The 27,164-nt window shown below is 44.3% G+C and overlaps 1 long non-coding RNA gene across 2 annotated transcripts; it reads right to left on the minus strand.

Moving 5' to 3' along the window:
* Window positions 1-3: 3 nt before the first annotated feature.
* LOC137528475 (uncharacterized) lies at window positions 4-27,164 on the minus strand. 2 transcript variants are annotated; one of them, XR_011023407.1, is made up of 4 exons: window positions 27,032-27,164; window positions 13,233-13,330; window positions 3,986-4,145; window positions 4-97 (listed from the first exon to the last, which is right to left on the minus strand). It is a non-coding gene; the product is annotated as an uncharacterized lncRNA (long non-coding RNA). The 2 variants fall into 2 exon arrangements; XR_011023408.1 differs by lacking the exon at window positions 13,233-13,330.

The following is a 27,164-nucleotide window of genomic DNA, read 5'->3' on the forward strand; positions in this document are numbered from 1 at the left end:
ATGCCTAGACTCCACTGTTTACATATTGCATTTGTGCAGGGCCGGGCTGACGTTCAGGAGGTACCAGAGTCTGGATGCAATGCAGGTTTCGGCTTTCCTACAATCCATAGAAATATGAAAATGGTAAGTGAGAACAAATTAAAATTTAACTCCAGGCAAATATTGAAATATTACTATTTAATCCCACGGTGTATTTGGTAGAGTGATTAACTGTTTGCATAAGAACCTGATCCTGTTTATACATCATCTTCTTGTAATCCACTGCACAGAAGCTTGCAGGCTGGAAGGGGGCGGCTGCATTGTGAGCCAATGAGGTTCTCCTGCACTACAGTGCTTTTAGTCTACTCTATACAAAGGAGGTTGATTAGAAGAGAGGGCAATTAGGTTTTCAGTGTGCTGCTACTCACCACCATACAATTAGCAGGCTCAGGGAGGTGCTGTGCCCATGTTTGTTTCCTTATTTGGAGATGTGAGCAGAGTGTGGCCATAGAGCTGGTTAGGCAGACTGTATTGGCTGTTTGAATTACAGGACCGTATAAAAAGAATAACCAATCTTTTGCCAGATAAGACACTTAATATATACTGTATTTTCACTGTGTTTTTAGTGGGCTGCCTGAAGTTCAGCCTTTATATTTCTGCGCTAATAATTCAGTCAGGTTTCTTAATCTGATCATTATCTATATATTATTATTTTATTATGTCCCAAGTGTAAATATGAATTTTCACTTATTTTAAAATAATTGTTTTTTTTCCTGTCTTCTGCTTAAAGAGTAACTCTCGGGCATAAAATCAAAAATCAATTCTTTATTTTTAACTGGTAAACAAGTAATGAGGATGCTAATCAGGCAATCCAAAAGTTAAATTCACTATTACTTTTCTTGTTGATAAATGATCATTCCCCTATTTACCTGACTCTTTATTTGGTACACAGAAAATGTGGTACACAAAAGAGAAGTTGCAGGGCATGCTGGGTTGTCTTTTTTTTGCTTCTCTACTTTCCCTCAGACTTAACTAATGCAGCCTGATTGGCTGAAGCCTCTTTCCCTCCTGTTTTCCCCTCCCACACCTCTGTTCCTCTCTGATTGGCCAATATTTCTCATGCTGAAACAATGCACTTTCTATAGTGAAGGGCGGGCAAATCAGGCAGAGGAGACTTAGGCCTCGATCCATCAAGACTTATCGAATTGGTTAACGACAGTTCGGTAAAATACCAAATTCGTTAAGTTGATTTCAGGATTCATCAAATTTATCTACAGCTGTTAGCGAGCATTCGTTAATAATTTGTTAATCATTCGTTAGTGATGCGTTAAATCAGAAAAAAGTGCAATTCATGAAAATTAAAGTGGGCGTGGTTTAGCGTTACATTTAGGATTAGATTATCTCCTTCACTGCTCTGTCGTTATTCCTGTCAGATCATTGCTGACAGAGAAGATGGAGCCATTTGAAGTGGTTATGTATCAGCTGAGAGTGATTCAAAGGCACAGAAGGGCAAGAATAAGGTCTAGAACCATATCAATTTGCAAGAGAATAGATTTATTTGCTATAACAGGACATCTGCATTTCTCGTGAATCATCTTGTGAGAGAACACAGGCAGTGCCAGGGTTAACTAATTTGCTAGCTGCACTATATTTTGTTTAGAAAAGGCTCCTATGAAGCAGTAGCTGGTGAAATTGTGGGATTGTCATAAGCCACTTCCAGAATCCTGGTCCAGGTGTTAAGCCCTATTCAGAATGTTGCTACGTGGTGTTCAAAGGACTGCCTTTTACCCACAATTCCATGGGAATCTTATGGCCTTTTGTTAAATTACCACTGTAAAATGGAAATATCGACACGTTACCAACACAATGCTGTGTGTCGCAAGGCTATTCTTATGCCGTTAATGCATATGTTCTAAAACTAGGTACACACAGTAGATATGGAGTAGGATGGACCTGGAGAATCCAAAGACAGGGAAAACACACAAGAGAAAACACAGGAAGCAGTAGCGCAGTATGTCACAGTACCAAGAGATAGAATGAAGAGGATTACTTATAATTTTCTGTTGCCATGGAAGTGCAACCACCAATAATGCCTGCGGAGGAATTCCGCTCAGGTTTGTGAGGATCCTCACCGGTTGTTCTCCTGATTCTTTGAACGGCCCTCAAAGGGCACTAGGCTAAAATAACAACCTCCCAACAGAGGTGTGAACAGTAAAACTGAAGGTGGAGGCACAAAAAATAGCGTACGTTAAAAAAGGGCGCCGGGAAAAAAGGGCGCAGGGTTTTAAACGATAATCATGAATAACGTTTAAAAAAAATTTGTGCTATATTTCGTTTCAAAATAATGTTTTATAAAGTTATAAATCATTAAATAATGTGTATGAAATCGGCAATTTTAAAAACGTTAATCTTCCCTGTTTAAAAAGTGAAATTTATAATAACGTTTTATAAAACATTAATAAGAATTTTACTAACGCTATACCTAACCCTACTCTCACACAGAACCCTCCCTGTACCTATCCCTAACCCCTAGACCCCCCTGTTGGTGCCTAAACCTAAGACCCCCCTGGTGGTGCCTAAACCTAAGACCCCCCTGGTGGTGCCTAAACCTAAGACCCCCCTGTTGGTGCCTAAACCTAAGACCCCCCTGGTGGTGCCTAAACCTAAGACCCCCCTGTTGGTGCCTAAACCTAAGACCCCCCTGTTGGTGCCTAAACCTAAGACCCCCCTGTTGGTGCCTAAACCTAAGACCCCCCTGGTGCCTAAACCTAAGACCCCCCTGTTGGTGCCTAAACCTAAGACCCCCCTGGTGGTGCCTAAACCTAAGACCCCCCAGTGATAAGCATTAATAACGTTTAAAAAAAAAATGGTGCGGTTTTTCGTTTAAAAATGTTAAAAAAAAAAAATTGTACGGTTTTTCGTTTAAAAGTAATGTTTTAAAACATATTGTACTGTTTTTCGTTTAAAAATAATGTTTAAAAAATTATAAATCATTAAATAATGGGTAATCATGAGAAGCAGTTATAAAACATTAAAAGTCTCCGGGCGCCGCTTTTAAAACGTTATTTTTCTCCGGCGCCCTTTTTTCCTGTTGGGCGCCCATTAAACGATATTTATTATGGGAGTGAATGGCGGCGCCCTTTTTGTCCACATGCCTCATGCGCCCAAATTTCCTGCTTCCCAAAAAATAGCCTATCTCTTCTGAAGTACAGTAGCCAATATGACTTTATAGTAATTCAAAATTGTATTGGGTATGACAACGCGTTTTGTGGAGTTTTAGTCACTTCCTTTGATCAATAACACCCACAGAAAAAGTGCCATGCAGGTTCTCTAGTGAAAAAGTACAAACGCTTCCGAGCTGTTTCACTAGAAGCATGACACTTTTTTTGTGGAGGTTAATAGGGTTGATTTACAAAAGATAAAGTGCTCAAGCAGCGTAGGTTAATACAAGCGAGTGCACACTACGCGCGGCCATATCGGCATAGCATGCGCTCTTAACTTCGGTGCGATCCTTTGAAGTTCAACGTATTGTAATGGTAGTGCAACCGCAATACTTCATTAGCATGGCCACTACTATGTTAATTAATGATAATAACTGATGGGATCGCACGTAAACTGTGTTGCTTGAGCACGGTATCTTTTGTGAATCAACCCCATTGATATGATGAAGTGGTTAAAGCCCACAAAATGCGTTCTCATACCCTATTCTTATGCAATAACATTTTTTAATTGCTATAAAGTCGTATTGGCTACTGTTCTTCAGGAGGAGTAAGCTAACTACTGCCTATCTTTTTTAAACTGATTTTGTTTTATATTTATGTAGCTTTGTATGTGTCTGCAGGTCTATGCACGTTGCAGTAACATCATGAGATCACATCCCACGTGACAGCTGGGCTCAACATACCTTATTAAGCCAAAGGATCACAATTTGCAATCCTTTGACTTCATAAATTAGACTCCCAGGATGTTTATTTACAGTAATTTGTAAGATATCTCTCCTAAGTACCTCTTCTTTCAAGACTGTTTAGTTGATTGATTTATATGCTTAGATCTTCCCTTCCTGTCTATAATACACATGCAGGATTTGGCAATCAGTATTCATGGTAGGCTTCTTGCAAACAAGCATCTCTTCAGAGCAGTTGGAGCAACTCAATTGCTTTTCGCTTCTGTAACAATACAACAAAATATGCACAATGATATCTACACACTGAGAAGACCTACAAGCTCCATCTCCAGTCGTTTCACTGTTTCCAACAGAAGGTGTTTTTTTGCCAGCCACTGAATTAGTCCAGTTGTTCAAATTAAGTAACGATGGCTCCTGCTCTGGGCAAGTACAATAATTAATCCTGCAGCAGGTTTGAAGTTTATAGACAGTCTCCAGACAGGAGAAAGTGGCTGAAGATAAATATAGGAAGATCATTTTCACAACATTAAATGTCAAGACATCAGCATCCATGTACAGTATACTGTGTGTATGTATATACAGTGGTGTGAAAAACTATTTGCCCCCTTCCTGATTTCTTATTCTTTTGCATGTTTGTCACACTTAAATGTTTCTGCTCATCAACAACCGTTAACCATTAGTTAAAGATAACATAATTGAACACAAAATGCAGTTTTAAATGATGGTTTTTATTATTTAGTGAGAAAAAAACTCAAAACCTACATGGCCCTGTGTGAAAAAGAAATTGCCCCCTGAACCTAATAACTGGTTGGGCCACCCTTAGCAGCAATAACTGCAATCAAGCGTTTGCGATAACTTGCAACGAGTCTTTTACAGCGCTCTGGAGGAATTTTGGCCCACTCATCTTTGCAGAATTGTTGTAATTCAGCTTTATTTGAGGGTTTTCTAGCATGAACTGCCTTTTTAAGGTCATGCCACAACATCTCAATAGGATTCAGGTCAGGACTTTGACTAGGCCACTCCAAAGTCTTCATTTTGTTTTTCTTCAGCCATTCAGAGGTGGATTTGCTGGTGTCTTTTGGGTCATTGTCCTGCTGCAGCACCCAAGATCGCTTCAGCTTGAGTTGACGAACAGATGGCCGAACATTCTCCTTCAGGATTTTTTGGTAGACAGTAGAATTCATGGTTCCATCTATCACAGCAAGCCTTCCAGGTCCTGAAGCAGCAAAACAACCCCAGAGCATCACACTACCACCACCATATTTTACTGTTGGTATGATGTTCTTTTGCTGAAATGCTGTGTTACTTCTACAACAGATTTAACAGGACACGCACCTTCCAAAAAGTTCAACTTTTGTCTCGGCGGTCCACAAGGTATTTTCCCACAAGTCTTGGTAATCATTGAGATGTTTTTTAGCAAAATTGAGACGAGCCTTAATGTTCTTTTTGCTTAAAAGTGGTTTGCGCCTTGGATATCTGCCATGCAGGCCGTTTTTGCCCAGTCTCTTTCTTATGGTGGAGTCATGAACACTGACCTTAATTAAGGCAAGTGAGGCATGCAGTTCTTTAGATGTTGTCCTGGGGTCATTTGTGGCCTCTCGGATGAGTTTTCTCTGCGCTCTTGGGTTAATTTTGGTCGGCCGGCCACTCCTGGGAAGGTTCATCACTGTTTCATGTTTTTGCCATTTGTGGATAATGGCTCTCACTGTGGTTCGCTGGAGTCCCAAAGCTTTAGAAATGGCTTTATAACCTTTACCAGACTGATAGATCTCAATTACAGTACTTTTGTTCTCATTTGTTCCTGAATTTCTTTGGATCTTGGCATGATGTCTAGCTTTTGAGGTGCTTTTGGTCTACTTCTCTGTGTCAGATAGCTCCTATTTAAGTGATTTCTTGATTGAAACAGGTGTGGCAGTAATAAGGCCTGGGGGTGACAACAGAAATTGAACTCAGGTGTGATAAACCACAGTTAAGTTATTTTTTAACAAGGGGGGCAATCACTTTTTCACACAGGGCCATGTAGGTTTTGAGTTGTTTTTTCCTCACTAAATAATAAAAACCATCATTTAAAACTGCATTTTGTGTTCAATTAGGTTATCTTTGACTAATAGTTAACGGTTTTTGATGAGCAGAAACATTTAAGTGTGACAAACATGCAAAAGAATAAGAAATCAGGAAGGGGGCAAATAGTTTTTCACACCACTGTATACAGTGGGATGCAAAAGTTTGGGCAACCTTGTTAATCGTCATGATTTTCCTGTATAAATCGTTGGTTGTTACGATACAAAAATGTCAGTTAAATATATCATATAGGAGACACACACAGTTATATTTGAGAATTGAAATTAAGTTTATTGGATTTACAAAAAGTGTGCAATAATTGTTTAAACAAAATTAATTATGAAATCAATATTTAGTAGATCCTCCTTTTGCAGAAATTACAGCCTCTAAACGCTTCCTGTAGGTTCCAATGAGAGTCTGGATTAAAGGTATTTTGGATCATTCCTGTAATGCTGGGGGTCATACCTTCTGACCACCCAGTGCAACAAGGCTAAGTAGCTGCATAATGGAAGAGGCTCCACAGATGGACACAGGAGTAATGAACAAGGGGGCAAGATTGCCCAGAGCAACTGCAGCTCTGGGCCCGCCTATCAGGCTAGATGCTATGTGATACAATACATAACAGACGTAGTCGGTAACAGGCTTAGGTCATACATGTTAATTCAGATGACAGTCATATTAGAAGGATTAGGCAGATTCATAGTCGAGAGGCAGGCAAATGTCGGTATACAATACAATATTACAATAATACAATACTGACTGACTAGAGTACATATATATTGTGCTGATGCGCAATATATGAAATGTAGCTCTCAAATAACTCACTAGCTAAAGCACAAGTAATGACAATTAACAAGACAGACAACAGACAGACAGACGGAATGCTCAGCCAATCTACAACATTCACACTGAGATAGATAAGACTAACAGGTAGGAGCGAACTAATGGCAACCGCTGCTATAGTTTGTCCTCAAAAACAAGGTTAGAAGGAATACTGCTTTCTGTATCCCTCCCCTAAACTATGATGGTGAACAATCTTTGTCTTCAGGTCATTTGAGAGTTGTTTTGAGACCCCCATGTTGCTACTCTTCAGAGAAAATTAAAAGAGGAGAGAAACTTACAATTGACCCCCTTAAATACTCTTTCTCATAATTGGATTCACCTGTGTATGTAGGTCAGGGGTCACTGACCTTACCAAGCCAATTTGAGCTCCAATAATTAACTCTAAGGGCCCGTTCACACTGCACGCGTTTCTAGCCGCGTTTTGGAAACGCGTGCAGGTGGCCGACACGCACGACAAGGTGGCCGACACGCACGACATCAGACATTGCATAGAGTGCAATGTCTGATGTTCACACAGCATGCGTTCCGGACCTGTGCGGTCCGGGAACGCATGCTGCACGCAGATTTTACAAAAATGCGCGGCTGTCCCATTCACTTTTCAGTGATGGGATCAGCCACACAACGCATACGAACGCGGATGGCGTGCGTTCGTACGCGTTGCGTTCTGCATGCGTGGCCGTCCGCGTTTTGCAGTCTGAACGGGCCCTAAAGGTTCTGAAATCAACAAAATGACAAAAGTGCCCACATTTATGCACCTGCCTAATTTTATTTAAACCATTATTGCGCACTTAATTTCACTTCTCAAATATCACTGTGTGTGTCTCCTATATGATATATTTAACTGACATTTTTTATCGTAACAACCAATGATTTATCCAGGAAAAATCATAAAGATTCCCACTGTGTGTGTGTGTGTATATATATATATATATATATATATATATATATATATATATATATATATATATATATATATATATATATGTGTATGTATATATATATATATATATATATATATATATATATATATATATATATATGTATATATATGTATATATATATATATATATATATATATATGTATATATATATATATATATATATATATATATATATATATATATATATATATATATATATATATATATATATATATATATATATATGTATATATATATATATATATATATATATATATATATATATATATGTATGTATATATATATATGTATGTATATATATATATATATATATATATATATATATATATATATGTATGTATATATATATATATATATATATATATATATATATATATATATATATATATGTATGTATGTATATATATATATATATATATATATATATATATATATATATATATATATGTGTATGTATATATATATATATATATATATATATATGTATGTATATATATATATATATATATATATATATATATATATATATATGTATGTATATATATATATATATATATATATGTATGTATATATATATATATATATATATATATATATATATATATATATATATATATATATATATATATATATATATAGTGGCTTGCAAAAGTATTTGGCCCCCTAGAAGTTTTCCACATTTTGTCATATTACTGCCACAAACATGAGTCAATTTTATTGGAATTCCACATGAAAGACCAATACAAAGTGGTGTACACATGAGAAGTGGAGCGAAACTCATACATGATTCCCAACATTTTTTACAAATAAGTGCAAAGTGGGGTGTGCATAATTATTCAGCCCCCTTTGGTCTGAGTGCAGTCAGTTGCCCATAGACATTGCGTGGTAATGACTAAATAGAGTGCACCTGTGTGTAATATAATGTCAGTACAAATACAGCTGCTCTGTGAAGGCCTCAGAGGTTGTCCAAGAGAATATTGGGAGCAACAACACCATAAGGTCCAAAGAAGACACCAGACAGGTCAGGGATAAAGTTATTGAGAAATTTAGAAGCAGGCTTAGGCTACAAAAAGGTTTCCAAAGCCTTGAACATCCCACGGAGCATTGTTCAAGCGATCATTCAGAAATGGAAGGAGTATGGCACAACTGTAAACCTACCAAGACAAGGCCGTCCACCTAAACTAACAGGCCGAACAAGGAGAGCGCGAATCAGAAATGTAGTCAAGAGGCCCATGGTGACTCTGGATGAGCTGCAGAGATCTACAACTCAGGTGGGGGAATCTGTCTATGGGACAACTATTAGTCGTGCACTGCACAAAGTTGGCCTTTATGGAAGAGTGGCAAGAAGAAAGCCATTGTTAACAGAAAAGCATAAGAAGTCCCATTTGCAGTTTGCCACAAGCCATGTGGGGGACACAGTAAACATGTGGAAGAAGGTGCTCTGGTCAGATGAGACCAAAAGGGAACTTTTTGGCCAAAATGCAAAACGCTATGTGTGGCGGAAAACGAACACTGCACATCACTCTGAACACACCATCTCCACTTTCAAATATGGTGGTGGCATCATCATGCTCTGGGGGTGCTTCTCTTCAGCAGGGATAGGGAAGCTGTTCAGAGTTGATGGGAAGATGGATGGAGCCAAATACAGGGCAATCTTGAAAGAAAACCTCTTGGAGTCTGCAAAAGACTTGAGACTGGGGCGGAGGTTCACCTTTCAGCAGGACAACGATCCTAAACATAAAGCCAGGGCAACAATAGAATGGTTTACAACAAAACATATCCATGTGTTAGAATGGCCCAGTCAAAGTCCAGATCTAAATCTAATCGAGAATCTGTGGCAAGATCTGAAAACTGCTGTTCACAAACGCTGTCCATCTAATCTGACTGAGCTGGAGCTGTTTTGCAAAGAAGAATGGGCAAGGATTTCAGTCTGTAGATGTGCAAAGCTGGTAGAGACATACCCTAAAAGACTGGCAGCTGTAATTGCAGCAAAAGGTGGTTCTACAAAGTATTGACTCTGGGCTGAATAATTACGCACACCCCACTTTGCAGTTATTTATTTGTAAAAAATGTTTGGAATCATGTATGAGTTTCGTTCCAGTTCTCACATGTACACCACTTTGTATTGGTCTTTCACATGGAATTCCAATAAAATTGATTCATGTTTGTGGCAGTAATGTGACAAAATGTGGGAAACTTAAAGGGGGCCGAATACTTTTGCAAGCCACTATATATATATATATATATATATATATATATATATATATATATATATATATATATATATATATATATATATATATACAGTGTATATACATACACTATATAATAGAATGCCTGTCGCTGCGTCTGCCTGTGTATCTGCATCTGTGTCAGGTTTGTTCTGGACAGTAGGGCCATTTCGGAAAGACAAAGGGGGCATTTTGGAGCTCGGGAGAGAGCGGACTGTGTGAGGAGGAGGGAAGGGGGGGTGATGCGGGTTCTAACGCCTGATATATAACTGGCTTTCGGGGCCCTCAGGTCTAGTTGCATGGCATCCTACTGATTTTTCTGGCTTCAGGAGTGTCTGAATTACATACCTGAAACAAGCATGCAGCTAATCTAATCAGACTTCTGCATGCTTGTTCAGGGTCTAAGGGCAGAGACACACCTCCAAGCAATTTTTGATTTGTTTTTTAAGATAAGCTTCCAATGACTTGTATTAAAAGCGCAGTAAAAATCAAGGCTAAATAGCCACAATTGTGATTTTTTGAAAAATAGTGATTGTGGCAATTTAACCACAATGTTAATGCAAGTTAATAGAAACGTTTTTAAAAACAAAAACTGGTCGAAAAGCACTCGGCGGTGTGGCACAACCCTAAAAGTATTAGAAGCAGAGAATCAGGCAGAGAAAATGTATCTTTTTCAGGCAGATTATTGAAAATGCAACTCGAAACACGTGAAAAATGCAAACTGCAAACGTATACAAAGATGCAAATCTAAAAATGTAAACGCAAATAAAAATGCAGAAATGCACGTGTTAGGCCTGGAACCCATTTGTAACTGCAAAATGTTCTCTGAAATGCTTGTGTTTTTCAGAGCGATTTAGAGCAAAATCAATGAAAGCGATTTTAGGCCCTGCATTCTCCTATGAAATTGCTCTGAAAATGCTTCAGGAGTATTGTGATTTCGAACCCACCAACTAGGGTGGGTGATGGGGTGCAGTGTGGAGCGCAGTCACCAGGGGTGGTTGATGGAGTACAGTGTGGAACACAGCCACCAGAAGTGGGTGATGGGGTGCAGTGTGGAACACAGCCACCAGGAGTGGGTGATGGGGTGCAGCCACCAGAGGAGGGTGAGGGGTGAAGTGTGGAACACAGCCACCAGGAGTGGGTGATGGGGTGCAGTGTGGAGCGCAGCCACCAGGGATGGGTGCAGTGTGGAACACAGCCACCAGGGGTGGGTGATGGAGTGCAGCTTGGGATGCAGCCACCAGAGGAAGGTGAGGGGTGAAGTGTGGAACACAGCCACCAGGAGTGGGTGATGGGGTGCAGTGTGGAGCGCAGCCATCAGGGGTGGGTGATGGGCGCAGTGTGGAACACAGCCACCAGGGGTGGGTGATGGAGTGCAGCTTGGGATGCAGCCACCAGAGGAAGGTGAGGGGTGAAGTGTGGAACACAGCCACCAGGAGTGGGTGATGGGGTGCAGTGTGGAGCGCAGCCATCAGGGGTGGGTGATGGGTGCAGTGTGGAACACAGCCACCAGAGGTGGGTGATGGGGTGCAGCTTGGGGTGCAGCCACCAGAGAAGGGTGAAGTGTGGAACACAGCCACCAGGAGTGGGTGATGGGGTGCAGTGTGGAACACAGCCACCAGGGGTGGGTAATGGAGTGCAGCTTGGTGTGCAGCCACCAGAGGAGGGTGAGGGGTGAAGTGTGGAACACAGCCACCAGGAGTGAGTGATGGGGTGCAGTGTGCAGCACAGCTACCAGGGGTGGGTGATGGGGTGCAGTGTGGGACGCAGCCACCAGGGTGTTAGTGATGGGGTGCAGTGTGGAGTGCAGCTACTAGGAGTGGTGATTGGGTGCGGTGTGGAACACAGCCACCAGGGGTGAGTGATGGGGTGCACCGTGGAACACAGCCACCAGGAGTGGGTGATGGGGTGCAGTGTGGAGCGCAGCCAGCAGGGGTGGGTAATGGGGTGCAGTGTGGAGCGCAGCCACCAGGGGTGGGTAATGGGTTGCAGTGTGCAGCGCAGCTACCAGTGGTGGGTGATGGGGTGCAGTGTGGGACGCAGCCACCAGGGTGTGGGTGATGGGGTGCAGTGTTGAGCGCAGCTACTAGGGTTGGGTGATTGGCTGCAGTGTGGAACATAGCCACCAGGGGTGCGTGATGGGGTGCAGCCACCAGGGTTGGGCGAAGGAGTGCAGCCACCAGGGGTGGGTGCTGGAGTGCAGCGTGGGGTGCAGCCACCAGGGGTGGGTGATGTGGTGCAGTGTGGAGCGCAGCCACCAGGGGTGGGTGATGTGGTGCAGTGTGGAGTGCAGCCTCCAGGGGTAGGTGATGGAGTACAGTGTGGAACACAGCCACCAGGGGTGGGTGATAAGGTGCAGTGTGGAGTGCAGCCACCAGGGGTGGGTGATGTGGTGCAGTGTGGAGTGCAGCCTCCAGGGGTGGGTGATAGGGTGCAGCATGAAGCACAGCCACCAGGGGTGGGGGATGCAGTGCAGCGTGGGGTGCAGCCACCAGGGGTGGGTGATGTGGTGCAGTGTGGAGTGCAGCCTCCAGGGGTGGGTGATGGGGTGTAGCGTGGAACACAGCCACCAGGGGTGGGTGATAAGGTGCAGTGTGGAGTGTAGCCACCAGGGGTGGGTGATGCAGTGTAGCGTGAGGTGCAGCCACCAGGGGTAGGTGATGGGGTGCAGCATGAAGCACAGCCACCAGGGGTGGGGGATGCAGTGCAGCGTGGGGTGCAGCCACCAGGGGTGGGTGATGTGGTGCAGTGTGGAGTGCAGCCTCCAGGGGTGGGTGATGGTGTGTAGCTTGGAACACAGCCACCAGGGGTGGGTGATAAGGTGCAGTGTGGAGCGCAGCCACCAGGGGTGGGTGATGCAGTGTAGCGTGAGGTGCAGCCACCAGGGGTAGGTGATGGGGTGCAGCATGAAGCACAGCCACCAGGGGTGGGGGATGCAGTGCAGGGTGGGGTGCAGCCACCAGGGGTAGGTGATGGGGTGCAGCGTGGAACACAGCCACCGAGGATGGATGATAGAGTGCAGAGTGGGGTGCAGCCACCAGGGGTGGGTGATGAGGTGCAGAGTGGAGCGGAGCCACCAAGGGTCAGGTTCTGAAACCTAAGACACACATCCAATTTTGCTTGGCCATTTATTGGCCAATTATACTACTTCCACGTAGTATGTGATTTTACCTACACAGTCATATAATTCAAAATCTGTTATCCCTCATACTATAGGGAGGTAGTAAAAATGGACAGTCATTGCATTGGCCATTGAAAACTGGATGTGTGTACCAGGCTACAAGAGTGTGATAATGAGCTATTTAGGGCACTGGAAACACAGGTTACAGGCAGAGACTTCTTGAACGGCTGGCATATAATTGATCAGCATTCTATAGAGAAAAAATAAACATTGTAATTATGCATTTATGTAGTGCTGACAAATAATGTGGCGTTTTACTGAGTACACTATGTACGTTGCATTGTGCTGCATTACTGCAGGGGACTACACTGCCCATACAGTACGGTCTGTAGTGCTTTTCTGGATGTGTTACAACATTCACATTATGCATTCCAAGCAACTGACTATGCTGTGAAATAAGCTTTACATTGCTTTATTCCAGCATTGCAGTGCAAGCGCTGCACAGTGCATATATCGAGCCTGGTCCCAATTTTCAAATTCTGTTCAAAATAATTTTTATGCAATTGAAAAAGTACCAAAAAGTCGGTGAAAAAGTACTGTGAAAATTATTCGGAGTATTTTCTTGCTGGCTGATGGCTTAAAAGGCATTTTATTGAAAAGATGTGAAATATCACTTAGGAGAAAACATAGGAGAAAATGGGGTTGATTAATTAAGCTGCGCTGCTAAAGCAGCACAGCTTAATGACCGGAGCGCGTTATGTGCACTCTACACAGTGTGCTCCTTCTAAGTAATGGCCGCTCCACTGAACCCAGTGGCTTTAATTGACGTAATCCCCGCACTTTAAATGGCTGCCTGTCAAGTGACTCCCCTATACAGCCCCCTGGTGTCTAATGGCCCTCCCTCCCCTATACAGCTCCCTGGTTTCTATTGCCCCCCCCTCCCTCTCCTATACAACTCCCTGGTTTCTATTGCCCCCCCCCTCCCTCCCCTATACAACTCCCTGGTTTCTATTGCCCCCCCCCCCTCCCTCTCTCCCTCCCCTATACAACTCCCTGGTTTCTATTGGCCCCCCTCCCTCCCCTATACAGCTCCCTGGTGTCTAGTAGCCCTCTTCCTTCACCTATATAAAGTTCCCTGGTGTCTAATGGCCCCCTCCCTCCCCTATAGTGGCTTGATTGTGCAATGGTTGAAGTGTACCTGAGACGGCGGATAAAATAGGTTTTATACATACCTGTGGCTTCCTATAGACCCCTTTATGCTGATCCGTCCCTCGCCATCTTCTGTCGCCACCTGGATCCTCCGCAATCTGGCCCGGTAATTTGGCCAGTTGGGGACAGGCACAGTACGGCCACGCGCTCCCGCTGCCAGGATTGTTCTGTTCCTGAGCAGTAGTACTGTGCTGGTACAGAACTCTCCTGGCGTCGGGAGCAGGAAGGGGCGCCCGCGGCTGGGCCACGCATGCGCAGTAGGCCGCGACTCACAAATTTACCAGGCCAGATTGGGGAGGAGCAAGGCGGCGAAGGAGGACGATGAGAGACTGACCAGCGTGAAGGGTGCTAGAGGAAGCCACAAGTATATATAAAACTTTTTTTATCTGCCTTCTCAGGTTTACTTTAAGGGCTCCGCCTCGGAGGGCCAGTGCACACCAAAAACCGCTAGCGGATCCGCAAACGCTAGCGGTTTTTGCAAAGGTTTTTCAGAGCGATTCTAGGCATGTTAAGAGACATTTTCTAAACATGCTTACCATTTTTTGGAGCGTTTCTGTGTAGCGTTTTTCATATTTTGTTATAGTAAGCTGTAACTGAACAGCTTCTGTAACAAAAACGCATGGAAAATCGCTCTGATCTACCATTTTTCAGAGGTTTTCCAATATCCTATACTTGAGGCAGAAACGCCTTAGAAATCTCAAAAATGCTGCAGAACCCGAGTTTGCGTCTGGTGGAAAAAACGCGCCGCTCTGGTGTGCACCAGCCCATTGACTAACATTAGCCAAGCGGGTTTCCCAAAGAAACCGTTTTAAAAAATGCTCAGAACTGCTCTTGGTGTGCACCAGCCCTGACACAGTAGACCTGAGTTTGTATCTCGGCTCTTCCTATTCAGTAAGCCAGCACCTATTCAGTAAGTAGACCTTGCGCAAGACTCTCTAACACTGCTACTGCCTACTGAGTGCGCTCTAGTGGCTACCTCACAAGCGCTTTGAGTCAGACAGGAAAAAAAGCGCTATAAAAATATTGGAATTATTATTATATAGTTCCCTGGTGTCTAATACCCCCCTCCTCCCCTATACAGTTCTCTGGTGGACTATAAATATGATAGTACGGTATCATGGGGCTGATTCTCCTGGTCGGACTATGCACACCTCACATATAGCACTACTACCCGAGGTGAGAGGGTTAACTTGAGGAAAACAGATGATCCATCTAGTTCTGCATGTTGCAAGCAGGGGAAACCTGAATATGTAGACTTCAGGAAGCCAATGCATGCATTGTCATTACCGCAGCACTTGCTGTTTTCTCAAGTAGGGTTTTGGCTTTCAAGTCCCAATAGATTTCCTTGAAAGGAGACTTGAATGACCTCTGCGGAGGATAAAAACACAGCTGGATGTTGCTGAGCCAAGTACTCATTTATGAATGAGCCGCCTCTGTGGATGCAGCTGGTCTGTGATGAACTGTGCTGGAGCCAATGGACTCAGCAGAACCCAATCAGATGATGCACACTCCATGCAGTAATGAACACTAAAGAACCATGCAGGCAGGTAAGGTCATTAACTAGTTACAGGAATACTCCTATCAAAATACTTCAAAAAAACTGCTCTGGAATTCACAAAGGGAGCAGAATTTACATTTATACATTTAAAGAGAACCCGAGGTGGGGTTCTGACAATGCAATCCACATACAGAGGCTGGGTCTGCTTATACTGCCCAGCCTCTGTTGCTATTTCAATTCCCCCTAAGCCCCCCTGCGCTCTGCTATCCCCCATAAATCACAGCCGTGCTGCCGACACGCAGTGTGTCACAGCGGGCTGTGTTTATCTCTGTACTGTCAGTCTGCCGCTCCACCCGCCTCCTGCATAGCTCCGGTCCCTGGCCGCGTCCCTTCCCTCCCCGCTGATTGGAGGGAAGGGACGTGGACGGGACCGGAGCTATGCAGGAGGCGGGAGGAGCACGCAGAGTGACAGTACAGATGTAAACACAGCCCGCACAGCGCAGCTGTGATTTATGGGGAATTGCAGAGCGCAGGGGGAACTTAGGGGGGGTTGAAATAGCAACAGAGGCTGGGCAGTATAGGCAGACCCAGCCTCTGTACGTGGATTGCACTGTCAGAACCCCGCCTCGTGTTCTCTTTAAACAAGTCACTTGCACTGAACATTTAGGCCAGCTTCACACTGGGGTGGTGCATTGTGTACCCTGTAAAAAAACAGGATCATAATACAATGGAGGGGAAAATAGATATAGTAGCATACAACACAATACAATACACTGCTAGTATCAAGTACAAACACCAAAGAGTTATCAGGGCTGCGGAGACCATCGGATCGTCCCTGCCACCTTTTGACCTCCTCCACACTGCCAGAATGAAGACCAGGGCCACCAGGATCTCCCATGACCCTACCCACCTGGGCAGCCATTACTTCAAGCTCCTCCCATTGGGTCGCCATTAACAAAAACATCCGCTGCAGAATCTCCAGGTGTAGGAGTACCTTCTACCCCCAAGTAGTCACCCTGCTGACAGAACAGGATCATAAACCATGCAACCTAGGCAGGAGCTTGGGGCCTAGTGGTTGTCAGGGGGCCCCCTGTCACCTTCTTAGATCTCTCTCCACTTCAGCTTACCAAAAGGACCGCAAGGGAGGACCAAATCAACTACTTTGCATAGGACCCCATTACATCTTAATCCATCTCTGTCTGCTGAACTCCAGCCCCTCTGCCAGGTCTGCCCTTCTGCCGCACCCTAGTGCCTTGAACAGCACAACTCTTAGCCATTCAGGGTGATTCCTAGTTCACCTGGACAGTGCTACCCCACAACCTGGACTAGAAATTCAATCTTTGAGTTTCATGCTAATACATGTTTCTCATGTTCGTTGTTTCAATTGTACACATTTTTATGTCTGTACATGTTAAAGTGGACCTGAACTCAGAATGTCCTCTCTGCACTAAAAGATACGAAACAGCATAACAACCTTTAAACAAAAAACATTTCTTTGTCACACCTGATACAAATCCTAAAATCGATCTGCACTGTTCCTGATTCATGGAAGCAGACATATTGTTAACTTCCTGTTCTCTCAAATGGCCTTATCTGCCATAGGTAGTCATGTGGCACAGGGGGGAAATCAGATTACAACTTGTGATTAGACACAGATAAGGGGGAATTAGACAGGCTAAACTCTCTAAATACACACAGGGTGCATTTATCTATGTGTTTCTTCAGTCCTCTGCAAGTGTTCAGGTCCACTTTAAGCAGGGCCGAATTTGTAGTTTTTTCCGCCCTAGGCCACTGTCACCAGCCGCCCCTCCTTCAGTATAGGTAGTGAGATGACCCCTTCCCTCCAGTATAGGTAGCCAGATGACCCATCCCCCCTTTCCCTCCAATATAGATAGCCAGATGACTCCCTTAATCCCTCCTTTTCCCACCCTCTCACCTTTAGTATAGGTAACCAGCTCGCCTTCACACCGCAGCAGCCATCAGTGTCACTCATTTCTCCACTTGTCTCCAGTGCAGAAGCTTCCTCTTCCTTTTTATCCAGTGCAGAAGCTTTCAATGCTGCCCAAGTCCGTAGCCACCGTCCACAATGCAAACGTGCACAGAGAGCAACATGGCTGCTGCACAGGCAACTAGCAGCAGAGTACCATGGCCAGGCGCTCGCCTGATCTCCCTTCATTGCACCATTTGCAAGCTTGCAAATGCTGCACCAGTTTAGCCTGCTGCTTTAGTGCCCTCGCTCCTGTGGGGCCCTAGGCCATGGCCTAGGTGGCCTTGGCCTAAATGCCTTGGCCTAAATCCGGCCCTGACTTTGTCTGTTGTATGCACTGCCAAAGCCATGCGAGCCATTAATAATTACGGGTTCGTCAATCGTCATACTTCGCGAATAAATATGATTCTGATAAACAGTATGCTTCGCTTCAACTCTGAAAGCTCACGTTGTCCGATACCACACCACATGCATCACAATAAGCCAACAGAATCACGCTGGACTGCTAACGGGCCAATGTGAATGCAACTTTACCAAATAACTGCATCACATTAGCCATGCCATTAAATAGACACAACATGTCGATATAAAAGTAGCCTTCTGGTTTCACACTGTGTGTCTGACATTTCACCCTGGGTGCCTGTTATACATAAAAGTCAGTTTACATAAAACTAAAATATAGCAGAGTCCAGGTTATCCGGAACTCAACTAAACAGCAGTCTCCACCAACCAGCACTAATTACCAGCAGTATCCACAGTGGTGAAGGCCAACTAAGTACATAGGCTGTTTGTAGGCTCTACTCTGCTTAAAGGGAAGGTTCAGGGAGGGTGGGTAAAAAATAAAAATTAATTTCCACTTACCTGGGGCTTCCTGGTGCCCTCGCCGCCGCTCCGCAGGCTCCCGGTGGTCTCCGGTGGCCGACCCGACCTGGCCAGGCCGGCTGCCAGGTCGGGCTCTTCTGCACTCCAAGGCCCGGCACTTCTGCGTCCCACGCCGGCGCGCTGACGTCATCGTACGTCCGCCGGGCTGTACTGCGCAGGCGCAGTAGTTCTGCGCCTGCGCAGTACAGCCCGGCGGACATCCGATGACGTCAGCGCGCCGGCGTGGGACGCAGAAGTGCCGGGCCTTGGAGCGCAGAAGAGTCTGACCTGGCAGCTGGCCTGGCCAGGTCGGGTCGGCCACCGGGATCCTGCGGAGCGGCGGCGAGGGCACCTCCTGCCTGCCACGGGCTGGAGGAAGCCCCAGGTAAGTGGAAATTGATTTTTATTTTTTACCCACCCTCCCTGAACCTTCCCTTTAAGGACTGGGTTCCATGGCTCCCCCAAGGTTAATATACTTCCAATAACTGTATTTTACATTTTAATACAGAGTTCATGGTATGTACGGTATATAGAGTGGGGTATAGTACTGTATTAGCTAGGCCTATTTTTAACATTGAGTCTCAAGCAACCAGAAAGCACACTTATCCGGCATTAGCCATCCCTGTAGGTGCTGAATAACTGAGACTCTACTGTAATTGCTTCCCTCTTGTCTCTATCTAAAGACTCTGTGCGAAACCTTGGGGTGATCCTGGATGGAAATCTAAAACTCAGACAGCAGGTATCAGCTGTCGTCAAGTCTTCCTTCTTCCATCTAAGAAATATAGCGAAAATCAAACACCTTATCCCAGCTGAAGACCTACCTGCCCTGGTTCACGCATTTGTATCCTCCCGCCTAGACTACTGCAACGCCCTGTTAATCGGATCTACAGATAAGGTTCTGCGCCCCTTACAGCTAGTACAGAATGCTGCAGCCAGACTCCTAGCCAATGCCCCCCGCAGCTCACACATCACCCCAGTACTGCAAACTCTTCACTGGTTGCCAGTAAAATGGAGAATCAATTTTAAGATCTGCCTGCTGACATTCAAGGCTCTACACCACATGGGACCCAAATACATAGCGGATCTATTGGAACTTTATGCCCCTCCACGCACCCTCCGCTCTGCCAACAAGATAAAGCTGGTTATTCCCAGGATACACTGAACATTTGGTGCTCGGGCCTTTTCCTATGCAGCCCCTACTCTATGGAACTCACTTCCACAATCAGTACGAGAGGCTCCTTCTCTGCTTTAAAAAAAGGCTAAAAACTCACCTCTTTTCCCTAGCCTTTGAGACTGCATAATGCAGGGTCACAGCGCTTTGAGTCCCCAGGGAGAAAAGCGCTATATAAATATTATTGTTATTGTTGTTATTGTTATCTGTAATGGTTGATAGCCAGAAGGTGGACACTTTGTATCAACAAGGGGTGAGATCACTGATGACAGCTTACTAGTGCTGACCCTGGCTTTCCTAGGCTGGGGATTTTAATTAGTCACTGGTATTCACCAGAGCATTCCACAAGGGTAGTTGGGCCACTACTCCTAGTGGACAGCGGATTACTTTGAAGGAAGTGACTAACAGGTAGTAGCTTGGGATTGTCCCACCAGAGACAAGGAGATTATTAGCAATGGATGGTGGTGGGAAAGCTGAAGCTACAGCAGTGCCCACAAATCACAACCATTCCGTGTACCTGCATCCCAAAGAATAAGGGCTCTTTTCCACTATGGAATGATTCCGATCGCGTTTCAATTTCCACTATGCGATTGCGATTGCTATTGAGCTACTATACTCATTATAGTACAGCTCAATCGCATACAAAACGCTGCAGGACGACGATTGCGCTTTGACCAAAATCGCATCGCAATCGGATCGCACTAATGGAAATTGCTGCTGCAGTTTCCATTAGTTTAATGTACCTTGCGATTTGCGATCAGAAGCAAATCGCAAATCGCAGGCTAGTGGAAAAAGGCCCTAACACACATTCTGCTAGGAAAGGGCCGGTTCTCTCATGACACAAGGTGAAACATTTGCACCAGGCGCAGAGATTATAGGGGCAGCATTTTTGTAACAGCATGTAGTCAGAGTAGGAGGAGAAGCGAGAGGAGAGCGAGGTAAAAGGTCATCATTGGGGAAAAGCAGCTTGTTGTGCTTTGTGAGGAGTCTGACAGTGAGTGAGGAGGGGGGAGGTAGGAGAACAGCAGTGTTTCATTTGAGTTGCAAAGCAAAAGGGAGGTGGCACTGTTGTCCTCACTGAGGAGGGGGCACATCCTCACAAGTTTGCCTCAGGCAGCAAAAAGTCTAGAACCGGCCCTGTGCTAGGATGATGTAGAGGCTACTGCTAAAGAACATGCCATTCTACTAGTGACAAGTAAAGCCAGAAGGGAAGCCCTCCATACAGCTACGTTGGAGCTGAATATCGCTGGGGTTAAGGAAACATAGGACATGGTCAGAATGGAAGCTGGAGCCAAACGTCAATAGAAAACTCATCAGTTTCATGTAAAAAGGACTTGGATTGAAGATACAAGCGCTCCCAGGGAATGATAAATCCCTCCTTATATGGAGAATCAATGTGGACCAGAAGTTTTTCTTTTGTTTGGAATCAGGACATGGATTCACCACCATTTGGAAATAGATTGCATGTAAGTCTGAGCAGTAAGAGAATTCTGACTGTCAAGCCAAGACATGTAATATCCATAGGACAGATCAAAGTGTTGCATTTCTAATTGATGCTAGTGCTCAGCTGGGAAATGCCACCAATCAGTAACACTAAGCTGTCACCTAGGGCAGCATGTATTAAATAGGCTGATGTTCCTCTTTAAAGGCTTGAGTGTAAATACTGCTTTTTATGACTCACCACAGCTGAATATCCAACATTAGGGCATTCTGTGAACCCATAATTCCCAGTATGACCAAATTAAGTCCAAGCATCTCAGGTCAGTTCATAATACATTTATTTGCAATTGATATCTCTCCATCATGCTGAAATCTGGATCTAATAAAAATATTAGCAGCAAGGGTGGATTCAATAAATCATCATCATACACTCTTTACATGCTCTATGATCTTCAGATTTTCACATTAAAGGACAACCAAGGTGACATGTGACGTGTTGAGATAGGCATGTGTATGTACAGTGCCTAGCTCACAAATAACTGGGCTGTGTTCCTTTTTTTTCTTTTTCTGCCTGAAAGAGTTCAACATCAGGTATGCAAATGACAGTTTCTACCTTGGTTAGGACCGGGTCGGACTGCGTCAGACTACAGCATAACCCTCAATGATAAGTAATTACAACCATAAAACATTTTCCTGTCAGTAAATGGCTTCTGAGAGCAGGAAAGAGATAAAAAGGGCCAATAGTTCTTAGATTTGAGCTCTGGCATACTTCAATGAAGGTGTCATTGAGCAGAGACAATATAACAGTAAAAACTTAAAAACTAGATTTAATTATAAAATAAAACAGTGGGATATCTTTAAAAATCATTTTTAGGAGAAGAAGGATAGATACAATTGTTTTTCTCATACGTTTATTTTCACCTCGGATGTCCTTTAACCGATTCGGCCTATCTGGATGACCTTTCTCGTCCAGATAGGCACTGCTGCTTTCCCTGCGTGGTGCGCGCGATCGGGCGCGCTCCCGCTGCCTGCCGCTAGCCCCCCGATCAGTGAATGGGAATATAATTCCCATTCACCGATCTAACTTCCCCGCAGAAATACCGACGCTTTCTATCCAGAGAGCGCGGTATTTCTGCCCCCAGGAAACTTCTCCTCTGATTTTTAGTTCCTTGATGCGAGATCGTTCGCATCCAGGACTTTTTTCACTGTGGCCATCTTGTGGCCAAATAGTAAACTGCACCCACATACATTTTTAATTAACCCTCCTGGCGGTATAAAAAAATACGCCAGGAGGCAGCGCGGCAGTTTTTTTTTTTCTATATCATGTAGCGAGCCCAGGGCTCGCTACATGATAGCCGCTGCTCAGCGGCATCCCCCCGCCCTCTTAGATCGCCTTCGGCGATCTCCGATCAGGAAATCCCGTTCAAAGAACGGGATTTCCTGGAGGGCTTCCCCCGTCGCCATGGCGACGGGCGGGATGACGTCACCGACGTCGGGACGTCATTGGGAGTCCCGGGCCACCCCTCGGCGCTGCCTGGCACTGATTGGCCAGGCAGCGCACGGGGTCTGGGGGGGGGTGGCCGCGCGCCGCACCGTATAGCGGCGATCGGGCGCGCGGCGGCGGCGATCGGGGTGCTGGCGCAGCTAGCAAAGTGCTAGCTGCGTCCAGCAAATAAAAAATTAAACAAATCGGCCCAGCAGGGCCTGAGCGGCACCCTCCGGCGGCTTACCGCCAAGAAGGTTAAAGAATTATATTATTTTACATTTAAAATAAGCAGTTTCCCTCCCACACCAAAAATTACCCACATACATTTTTTATAAAAAAAATACAATAAAAAACAAACAAAAACAACATAAATAGTTACCCAAGGGTCTGAACTTTTTAAATATGCACGTCAAGAGAGTATGTTATTATATTATTTAAAATTATAAGCTTATAAATAGTGATGGACGCAAATTGAAAAAATGCACCTTTATTTCTAAATGAAATATCGGCACCATAAATTGTGATAGGGACTAGGGATGCTCATTCGGATTCCGCGGAAATGCAATTTCCGAAATTCCGATCGGAAATTGCATTTCCGCATCGGAATGCGGAAATCGGTAATGCAAGTGCGTTAGGCGGATTTCCGCCGGAAATCGCGGAAATTTCTGCCGGAAATCGCGGAAATTCCGCCCGACTTTAATATTGATTTTCTCAAAAACTATAAGGTCTTTTTGAAAACTTTTTTTGCATCTTGTTCACAAGATTCAGTTTAATAACCCCTGAAAATTTGGTGTTTCTAGGACTTAAGGGGGCTTTGCTATTAACCGCTAAAGTCGGTGGATTTTTACTGTAATGTAAAATGCAGAAAATCTGCTTCTGCCTATGCGGATATTGGTAGCGGAAAGCGGAATCGGTATTTGGCAATGGCGGAATGCGGAATTACCGCGGAATCGGAAATTGGCATTTCTGACCATCCCTAATAGGGACATCGTTTAAACGGTGTAATAACCGGGACAGATGGGCAAATAAAATACATGAGTTTTAATTACGGTAGTGTATATTAATTTCAAACTATAATGGCCAAAAACTGAGAAATAATGAATTTTTTTCATTTATTTCTTAATCTTCCTGTTAAAATGGATTTAGAAAAAAATAAATCTTAGCAAAATGTATTAGCCACAGAAAGCCTAATTAGTGCCGGAAAAAACAAGATATAGATCAATTCACTGTGATAAGTAGCAATAAAGTTATAGGCGAATGAATGGGAGGTGAACGTTGCTTGGATGCATGAGATTTTCGGCACTGCGGCGCTGAACCGGTTAAGGGGCCAAAATCTAATGCTGGGAATACACGATGAGTTTTTTTGGCAGATTTACATTCTGATCGATTTTCCGATCATTTTTCCGATTCACTTATATGAGAAAATCGATCAGAAAAACGATCAAAATCAGATCGGAACTGTTGGAAATGATCTATCGAGCCATCTATCTGCTGAAAAAACTCAGTGTTTACCCTAAAATAAGACAGTGGACTCGATTCATAAAGGACTCTGCAATAAAAAAATCAGGTTGTTAACCACTCTGGCGTTCTATTAAGATCGCCAGGGTGGCGGCGCAGCACTATTCCCCCCTCCCTGCGGCGTCCCTCCCACCCCTCCGATCATCGCCGGCGCGTATGCCCGTCCAAAAATTCCGTTCTGAACGGGATTTCCTGTTCTGAACGGGATTTCCTTTAGGGCTTCCCCCGTCGCCATGACAACGATCGTGATGACGTTATCGGGAGTACCGATCCACCCTCAGCGCTGCCTAGCACTGATTGGCCAGGCTGCGCATGGGGTCTGCGGGGGGGGCCTCTTTCGTGTCGGGTAGCGGCGGATCAGCGGTGAGTGGCGGCGATCGACCCGAACACGTGTTTTTTTTTTTTTTTTAAATGATCAAAATCGGCCCAGCGGGGCCTGAGCGGTGGCCTCTGGCGGTCATTGACGAGCTGAGCTCGTCAATACCGCCAAGGAGGTTAAAATACGGCATTCAGTATTTTAGACTTTTGTTTGAAATTCATAAAAATGTTCACAGGTTTGGTAGAAGTTCGGTTATTTACCAAAAAAGTGGGCTTCAATTGACAAAAACCTGTTCGGTAACAGTAGAAGTGTGGAGTTGTCTCTGTTTTTTTACATGCTGTTCTCCATGCACTGACAGCATTACAATAGTAATTGGCATCTGCAACATCCCTTTAGAATGTACATGTTTGTTCTACTCCCTCTGCATCTGTCCATTAGTCATTCTTAACATTTTATTTTATTGCCACAGCTTAGATGAACTTCCAAGAAACATTAAATATGGCATGTTTTGGTGATTTCCCCACTTGCTTCTCCGCATCTTCAAAGTATTACCTTCTGAAGGGCTGCAGGGGAAACATCTTTTGTTCCTGCTCTCTGCTCCGTTGCCTGGGGGGTAGAAAAGTTTTGACTCCCTCGAGAACAGAGAACATGTCGCAACATGTTCTCTAGCTCTCTCGCCTTGTAGCGCTGGGTCCCTGGTTCGAATTCCAGCCAGGTCACTATCTGCAAAGTTTGTATGTTCTCTCCGTGTCTGCGTGGGTTTCCTCCGGGCACTCCGGTTTCCTCCCACATTCCAAAAACATACGGATAAGTTAATTGGCTCCCCCTAAAAAATTGGCCCTAGACTACAGTACTTACACTACATAATATTGACATATGGCAATGGTAGGGATTAGATTGTGAGCTCCTTTGAGGGACAGTTAGTGACAAGATATATATATATATATATATATATATATATATATATATATACATATATATATATATATATATACTGTACAGCGCTGCGTAATATGTCGGCGATATATAAATACTAAATAATAATAATAACATATCAGCGGGACTTGCAGGAGATAGGGGTTATTTCTATTGGCTCTCTGCTCCAGTCAGTCATAGGTTATCCCTCTCTGCTTCTGTGAGTCTTGGCTCCTGTACAGTCTCTGCCATGTTTTTGACACACCAGAGCTGCTGGTAATCACCGCACGCTTCTGGGCTTTACTGCATGTTCTAGTTTTTATGAAATGACATTTACTGACATGTGTTAAGGTATCTACCGCACAAGTTGGTAATTTACGTCACTGCTCGTTAATTTCAGCTTTCCATGCAATAACAGCCTTTATGAATTGCCATTTTCCTAAATGCTAAGTAAAGTCAGCTGCTTTCTGCATTACCGCATGCGGTAATGCGTTATGAATCGAGGCCAGTGTCTTATATTCATTTGTGCTCCGAAAGATGTGAAAGAGCTTAATTTAGGGGATGTCTTATTTTTTTTAAACTGGTATATGGTAGAAAATCGGATGCTATGCTAGTGTATGGTGAGGTGTGCAGACTCTTACCACACCTCCCTTGTGGCTGCGTCTCCCTCCTTTCACCTGTAAATGGTTCCAGTATCCCAAGATGATCGGTGCCCTTTGACCCGGGATGCGCTGTGTGCTGGATTGGGTCCTTTGTGACTGTGACAGAGATGCATCAGCACTTGCGCATACGCACATTGGTACATGACGAGAGGGAAGCACAGTCACAAAGGAGCCACATACAGTGCATATGCTGTTTTTTGTTTTGTTTTTTAAACTTCGCTTCAGACTCACTTTTCCAACCGGTATGTAGAGGTACCGTAGAGCTTTCCTGACCCTTGCTTCATCCTGCATGCTCAGTACGAATGCGCCCGTCTTTGAAAGCACTTGGGGATGCAAGTACTTCCAGAGGCAGCGTAGGATGACAGAAGACACAACATCTCGTGTAACTTCAATGGGGACAGTGCTGGAACAACAGGCCAGAGCGTTCCCTATACATAGGTATGCACTGTATTTAACTTGAAATGAGTTTCCGGAAGGCATGCATCTCAGTTTTGTTTTGTTTTTCATTTCTCTTAACCTTATACTCTAAAAACCCACCATACCCCAATGCTGTGCCTCATCATCAAACAAGACTAGTGTCTATCCTAATGCATAATAATAATAATCACAATAGCAATCATCTGAAGTGGGTTCTATGTATGGACAATGCATTGACACATCTGCAGTGAATTTAAAACGTGTATATAGTGATTCTCTATCTCTAATATTCATCAAAAGAGTAAAATTAAACCAGTTTAGGGGATTTTCTCTGCCCCCATCCTGGAAGTCAGCTGGTACTTCCGGTGATGTCATCAGGAACCATTTTAGAGCCGGAGCCCATCTTAAGGCAATGGTTTCTTTTTTTGTGACATAAATTATTATATTCATATTAATATTATTACGCACATTCCACAGACAGAACGAGTCACCCGAGAGAACTCCCGCCTACCTCCCTCCCCTCCTTCCTCCACTGCATTGCAGGGCAGATAGTAGGAGGGAAAGCACTCAAAGCAGCGGCTCTTCCAGGAGGAGGTGAATT

The sequence above is a fragment of the Hyperolius riggenbachi genome, chromosome 8, assembly GCF_040937935.1.
Source record: "Hyperolius riggenbachi isolate aHypRig1 chromosome 8, aHypRig1.pri, whole genome shotgun sequence".
In the NCBI taxonomy this organism is placed as follows: domain Eukaryota; kingdom Metazoa; phylum Chordata; class Amphibia; order Anura; family Hyperoliidae; genus Hyperolius; species Hyperolius riggenbachi.